The following is a 6,856-nucleotide window of genomic DNA, read 5'->3' as shown; positions in this document are numbered from 1 at the left end:
GTGTAAATAACCAGTATCAGTTTAAAGTGTGACCCTACCACAGAGATTTTCATTTTCACAGGGATCAAAGTCTTGAACTCAGGAAACACACTTCACTTGGTGGCCTTCCAGGCATCAAAGAGTGAATGGGGAGGTGGTGCTAGGAACAGAAGGGAGAAGCCATTTACCTGCCCACCTATGGGTCAGGCCAACTCCACAGGGGCAATGCATAGAGAGACTTGGTGATGGATGGATCTTAGGGACCCCTTCTAGCTTCTCACAGGGGCTCAAATAAGTACTTCATTTTCATCACATGGGTCTCACAGTGGTAACAACCATTGTACTCTTCATCAAGGCTAAAAATCTCTCTACAGGAAACTGGGCCCACCATGACTTTGGCTTTCCCCCCGCCCCCAAACTCATGGTGGATTCAATTCTTCCCTGAAACAGGACCTGAAGAAGAAAGGAAAGAGAAAGAGGAACTAGGATGGAGGGCAGATGGGAGGGAAGGAAGGGAAAAAGGAAGAAAGGAAAAACATTGATTTTGCTTTTAATTGATTGTAAGCTTCATGAGACCAGGAACCATAGATGTCTTGTTCCCCCAGAGCCTAAGACAACAAAGGCAGCCAGTACAGTGTCTGGTATCCTGTTGGTGTTTGATAAATATTACAGATGGATGGATGGATAGATCGAGGGTGGGTGGATGAATGGTTGTATGCATTAATATACATGTAGGTGGATGGACATGTAGATGGATGGGTGAATGGATGATGGATGAATTAATGGAGTGGATAGTTGGATGGATGAAAGGATGGTGAGCAGTTGGGTAGATGTGTGGGGTAATAGATGAATGGGTGGAGAGATGGTTTGGATGGTGGGTGAAATGCTAGTAGGCCCTGTGTTAGATCATTTTGTGTCTATGTCATTTTATTCTCCAAACACTGCCTTGAATCCTCTTTGAACAAAGTAGAGTTTTAAACAAGTAAAATAACTCATCAGCACTGTGGGTTAAATATTGTTCAAGGTCACCTCTTCTATAGCTAGAAAGGGCCCAGTCAGAATCCAAATCTCAGTCTGCCTGAGTCAACTCAAAGCTTTCTCCCCAGGACTAGCGTACTGCAGAGGCTGGCCATGTGCCCAGGGTACACCCTGCACCATTTTCTGCGTATACTTAACCCTGAACCTCTGGGCCCCATCTCCTGCTCCTGCCTCAAGGACGCAGGCACACTCAACATCTTTTCTAATATTTTCTAATTCATTCAGGCTCCTTGATGCATCACATGTTTCTTTTCTGGAATATTCCAACCAACACCTTCCATCTCTCAGAGATGAACTGACCAGGCTGGGTAAGGCAGGGAATGAAGTCCCTCTGACATGAAACCAAACCACACAAGAGAAATGTCCCAGTGAGTTGTCAGCTTTCTGTAACCTGATTCTGTGTTTGCATTTAGAGTCTGGACACATACCCTTCCCCCGACCTCCTCCACCTCACCCTTTATTTCAACTCTCGAGGGTAGTACCCTTTTGGAGGTCAGGGAACCCTAAGAGAATTTGATGAGAGCTAACATACTCTACTCTGCACCCCAAATACACACAAACATAAAATTATGTATACACAGACCCCTGACTTAATTCATTGTGTTGTGGAATTCACTGTTTTGTGTGTGTATCAACTCTTCATATTCTAGGTATCTAGTATGTGATCCAAAGTTGTTACTTCTGCTCCCATTTCCCTTTATCACTGTCAAAGATTTAAACAATAAGGTGTATGCCAAGGCTCCACAAAGTTGCATAAACTGACTGTATCCTCTGTGAGTTGGGTAGGCAGCTCATAAGATGGCTCCCGAGGGTCCTCACCTCCCAGAATTCATGTCCTTGTCTACCTCCCGCCCCTTGAATGTGGACTAGACCCAGTGACTTTTTTCATCGAGTAGAACCTGGGTGTCCCTTCCAATATTAGGTTACAAAAGACCCTGGCTTCCGTTTTGTTCACCCTCTTTTGCTCACTTGATCGCTCACTCTTATGGAGGCCTGCTGCCATTTTGTAAACTGCCCTGGCCATCAGTCAGTGACGAATGGAATCCTACCAATAACCTCCTGAGTGAGACTGAAAGCAGACCCAGCCCCTGTAGACATGACGCTAGTCCCAGCTGTAGCCCGAGGAGCCCCAGCCCCAGAGATTCAACTAAGCCACACACAGATGCCTGCTCCACAGAAACGTGAGATAATCAATGTGTGTCGCTTTTTTAGGAGTAATTTATTATACTTGGATAGATAATTAATACAGTTATCTGACATCCTATTGAACACCTGCTCTTTGCCAAATGTTCTAAGGGAAAGAGATGAATAAGATCCACTCCATATCCTCTAGATAGTCTCAATCTGTGAGTCAGCTAATAAAAAGAGATCATTATAATTCACTTAAATAAATATTATAATAAAGTTATTACGCATTGACAGAATAAACAAACAATAAAAGTCAAGGCAAGTCACATAGTCAAACACAAAGTTAAGGGGACGGGAACTATATTCCACCTCCAGCAGTGAGAAGAACATGACACAGGCTGTAGATTCAGGATAAGGAATTAGGGCCAACCATGCAATCTACTGCCATGGAAAGACCTATGAAGGAAACTTAAATGCCCATGACTAAGTAAAGAAGCCAATCTAAGAAGGCTATAGACTGCATGATTCCAATTATATGACATTCTCGAAAAGGTAAAACTATGGAAACAGTCAAAAGACCAGTGGTTGCCGGGGTTAGGAGGGAGGGAGGGGTGAATGGGCGCAACACAGAGGATTTTTAGGCAGTGAAACTACTCTGTATAGTATGATATTATAATGGTGGATGCATGTCATACATTTATCCAAACCCACTGAATGTACAACACCAAGGGTGAACCCTAACGTAAACTGCAGACTCTGCGTGATGAGGACCTATCAATGTAGGTTCACTGATTGTAACAAATGTATCCCTCTGGTGCAGGACGTGGATAGTGGGGGGGGGGGGGCTTTGCATGTGTGGGCGCAGGGGCCATATGTGGAATCTCTGTACCTCCTATTCAGTTTTGCTGTAAACCTAAAGCTGCTCTTAAAAATAAAGCCTATTAAAAATGCAATCTACTATAAAGAGTTATGGCTTAGAAAAAAAAATACAGTTTAGAAAAAAATACATTTAATACATGCATTTTAAAAAGACTGGAAGGAATGATAACAAATGTTGATACAGGATGATGGTGGATTGGGCATCATTCTTATTTCCCTCTTTATATTTTTTCCATCTCCAAATAGTCTACAATGAGCATGTTTACATTTAAAATAAGAAAAGAAATGTTACAAAAAATATGAGAAGAGCTCTTGGAGCATGAAGGAAAGAGAAAGTATTTCTGGCTAAGAGAGCCCAAGGAAGTATCTAAAGGCAGGTAACATGGCACTGGCACTGAAGAATAAAAAGTCCTCTGGAAGAGGACTGTAAGAGCATTTTAGATCCAGAAAACAGAATAAGGCCACTAATCCAGGGGTGGAACTTTCCTCAAAGCTTTTAGGACACTAAGTGCATCTTAAGGGTCTGCTGTGCAGCCAGGGCCAGGTGCACTGATAGGTAAGTGACGAGTGGGGGTAAACTCACCTTGTGGAGGGCAGAGTCGGGAGGAAATGGGCATTATTTAAAGAATCTAAAATGTCAGAGGCTGAAAGGACTTTTGAGAGAAGATCAGCCCCTTCATTTTATTTTAGGTCTTTTAAAAAAAAAAAAAAATTGTTTAATAGTGATTTCACATGGTTCAACCTAATATCAAGAGGGGACCTGAGCCCAAAGAGGGAGAGGGCTCATCCCACAGAATCAGTCAGTGAGGGGTAAAGCCCAGACATGTCCAGTGCCACTTCAAGAGCAAAGAAAGAACAAAGGCAACAATTTTAAGCTGCTTCTGTGAATAGTTCCGATAAGGGTAGTTTTGGTGAGGAGCATCTTAGATCTTCAGAAACGCTGACCTGGGAGGGTTTTGCTGTGTGTACACGGTTGGGCTCATAGTAAAGAAAGGACTTGATGTTAGTTCCATCGTCATTAAACAGGTACATCTGACTTTGTCTTAGAAGACCTTCTGCAGGTAGGCATGAGGTGAGCAGAGTTTTGGAAAATCCTCATGGGCAGAGACAGCATCCCGTTCTTATCTGTGGTGTCTATGGGCCGTGGCACAATTCCAGGTACAGGCCCACTGTTCGGTACTGTTTGTAGATCCAAGGCCATGGGTCTTCAGCCAACGGTCACCCTTTGTCTCCTACTCTCCCAGGATCAGAAGACGTCTCCAGGTCTTGGTCTGTGACTTTTATTTTTACGTAAAGAGCTTTGGGTAGCAGGAGGTGAGGCAGAGGGGGAATAGAGTGTGGGGATGTGTAGCCATCAGGGGGCCCTGAAGCTCAGGGGTGGCTCCACTGAGCCACTTTTTGTGTTGCATTTAGAAAACACGGGTTTTTATAAGGAAAAAAGGGGCAAATCCATTTCTCTGCTGGGGGAATTTGGGAGCAAGCATTAGCCTCCTAAGAGGGTTCACAAGGTCTCTCTCTCTCTCTCTCTCTCTCTCTCTCTCTCTCTCTCTCTCTCTCTCTCTCTCACACACACACACACACACATACACACACACACACACACACACACACACACACACACACACACTCATTTCGTATCAAGCACCAGGTTTAAGTAAGTCAGAAAGGAATGGTACCATTGTTCCCTGTTTATGCCTGTTTTTCAAGAGACTGCCCCGGAAAGTCACCTCTCTACCCTTCCCCTACCTGAAAATGAGATTAGAACTTGCCCTTGCTGTTGCCCCAGGACCAGTCCAGCTCAGCACGCTCACAGCAGGGCCATTCAGTACGCACTAATCATTTCTTCCTATCTCCCCATGAGATTAGAATGCTCTGGGCTCCGGCTCCTGGTACAGCCTGACTGTGCGAGGCCCCCACACGCCCCGGCCACTGTGAAATACCCGGAAACAACAGGTCCTAGAAGAAAAGACCTTCTTAAGGAGCTGCAGCCTCACCCTCCTCTTTCAGTGAAGCACTTGGTGGAGGTGGGGGCAGGGAGTATAGGGACGGAGGGAACATAGAAGGAGAATCTGCATGTTTCAGGAGACCTCTGCCCTCATGGGGACTGCTCGTGGGGGAAGTCTGATGAAGCCCTTGAAAATGCCTCCTCCCCCTAGGCATGTCCCCAGACTAGAGCCCCACAATGCCCCACGACCCTCAGGAGCCTCATTTACCAAGTCTCCAAGCCTCCCCTAAAGATGAGCTTCTCAGGTTTACCTCCTGATTGCCCAGGGAGAGGAGACTGCCCACCTTGAAAGTTACCTCCAGGCAAGCTTCAGGCTTGGGACCCACTTGCCTCTCTCTCCCTCTCTCTCTTCCCAGCTCTTGTTTCAACCAAACAGAGCTCTTCCTGAATGTGGCCTGTAGCACTAAAGCCTCAGAGGAGAGGCTGCTTCTGTGACTCTTTCCAGCTGTCAGAGAGGCCAGCTAAGAATAACTGCACCCGAAATAGCACTTGGGGTGATTTAGGTGTGGCTCAGCCCAGAGGCAGGTGGATGGACTAGATGACTTTCGGGAGTTCCTTCTACTCCTTGGATACCTCATTCATTCAACAAAAATATACTAAGTACCTACTACGTGCCAGGCATTATGCTGGGTACCAGGGATGTTACGATAAGATATTTGGCCCCTGTCCTCATGGAGGTCTGAGCTTAGTGAGTAAGCCACAGCCCCACTTCTCCTGCCACCATGTTGCCTGCCCCAATTGGGATCAGTAGGGTCTGCCTCTGTGCCATGGCACTGTGTCCAGACCTCTGGCCCAGCTTGGAATGCACTGTACTATATTTACCCCCCTCTTAAGTTGCTTCCTTATGAGATTCTGAATTTTTGACACAAGAATCATTTCTATATCCCCACAACTTAGCACATTGCCTGGTCCATTGTAGATGTAGAATAAATATTTGTTGAATAGTGGATGGATGGATGGATGGATGGATGGATGGATGGATGGATGGATGGGTGGATGGATGGATGGATGGATGGATGGATGGATGGATGGATGGATATACTCATAGATCAATGGATCAAGTACTTTACTTTATGGAGATATTGTCTAATTGGGATTTTCTATCTGCTTCTTTTCTTTGAGCCCAATTTGATTTGGCTTGTATATCAATTTGGGCCATACTAAAATTAAACATAAGATATCTACAGTGAACATTTGAGGGAGAATAAGAATGACAACTTTATGACATACATGCCAATGCTTCTCACTTCTACACTCTTTTCTGCTGAGTCCAGATGCTCCTCAGAGTCCCTCTCACCAGTGTCCAGGACATTTGCAGCCAACCACTGGAGATGTTAGTTAATGGTGAAGCTTATTCACCAATCACAACTAGAAGATCAAGCTCGGCAAAGAGAAGCAGTGGTTAGGTTCCAATAAATCATTGAGATCGAATGATCAGGTGAAAAGCTTCTAAAACAACGTCTTATGATCAATCATTGTAACTAATACCCAGCAGAATTTACAAATACATTACATTTTCATTCAGATGCTAGTTAATGATTTTGCTCTATATATTGATGGATGAATTGCTTACTCATCTCCACAAGAAGCCCCCTGAAATCCCCACGTTTCCCAGGGAATCGCCAAATTTCCCAAGTCAGCCTTAAAGAAAGTCAAACTCTAATTATGTCACCATCTCATCCAGAACTTCCAAGAGCTCTCCATCATCCCTTTGATAAAACTCCAGCTCCTTAGAAGAGCCTTCCAGACCTTCCATGAAATTCAAGATGCAGCCACATAGGAGTCCCTGCCAACATGCCACTTCCTTCTACTGGAACTTAGCCTTCA

Source organism: Rhinolophus sinicus, chromosome 12, assembly GCF_057876585.1.
Source record: "Rhinolophus sinicus isolate RSI-liver-muscle chromosome 12, RSI-T2T, whole genome shotgun sequence".
Classification (NCBI taxonomy): Eukaryota; Metazoa; Chordata; class Mammalia; order Chiroptera; family Rhinolophidae; genus Rhinolophus; species Rhinolophus sinicus.
The sequence above is the reverse complement of the archived record's forward strand: the minus strand, read 5'-3'. Positions refer to the sequence as shown.